This window comes from Galeopterus variegatus, unplaced genomic scaffold (genome assembly GCF_000696425.1).
Source record: "Galeopterus variegatus unplaced genomic scaffold, G_variegatus-3.0.2 Scaffold9982, whole genome shotgun sequence".
NCBI classification, from domain to species: Eukaryota; Metazoa; Chordata; class Mammalia; order Dermoptera; family Cynocephalidae; genus Galeopterus; species Galeopterus variegatus.
The window spans coordinates 29,968-30,733 of record NW_007736093.1 but is presented as its reverse complement, the minus strand read 5'-3'; the positions used below and the strand labels follow the sequence as shown (position 1 = coordinate 30,733).

Below are 766 nucleotides of genomic sequence, written 5' to 3'. Positions count from 1 at the left end.
CAGAAACTGCATGTGCGTTGCTTTCCTTCTATGTGATTGATTAATTGATTGATTGATTTTTCCCAAATGCCTTAAGAATTTCACACAAATGTTTCTCCACAAGCCAGGGCCACACACCGCTGAGCTGAAGCATGCCAGGGTATCATCCAAGACACAGAAAGGATGGCCAAATTTGTGTGTCTGGGGATGCAGAACCATAAACATTGATTCCCATGTCCTGGGAAGCTAAGAAACTCAAAGTCTCTACAATGATTTACAAGGCTCTGTGTGATCTGGTTCACTCCCGGCCATTAATTCTCTGACATCAGTTTCTACACTTTTCCCCCACACTGACTCCACTTCATCTGCATTGGCCTCCTCGATGCTCTGTAAACATGCCACCCACATTCCCATCTCAGAGATGGGACTGGTTATTCCTTCTACCTTCATATCCTTTTCCACCTGATATACTTGCTACCTTCTCACTTCATTCAGATTTTTATATGAAGGTCAATTTCTCAGAGAGGTCTTGTCTGACTTCCTAATTTAAAATTGAGCATGCGCACCCGCGCACCCGCATGCCCCCTTATCTGCTTGTCTGCTTTATTTTTCTCTAAAGCAATTGCCACCATCCAAAATATTATATATTCTACTTAGCTACTTTTGTCAGGAAATTATCCAAAATTTGGAAATAAGCAAAAGAGATTACTGGGTGTAAGTTACTTACTTTTTTTTTTTTTTCCTTTTTGTCTTTTTTCGTAACCGGCAACGGATCGCAACCCTCAGT

At 41.4% G+C, this 766-nt stretch overlaps 1 pseudogene; it reads right to left on the bottom strand.

Annotated features, from left to right (window-relative positions):
- LOC103609713 overlaps window positions 1-429 on the bottom strand; it is a 6,458-nt pseudogene extending 6,029 nt beyond the window's left edge.
- Window positions 430-766: the final 337 nt, after the last annotated feature.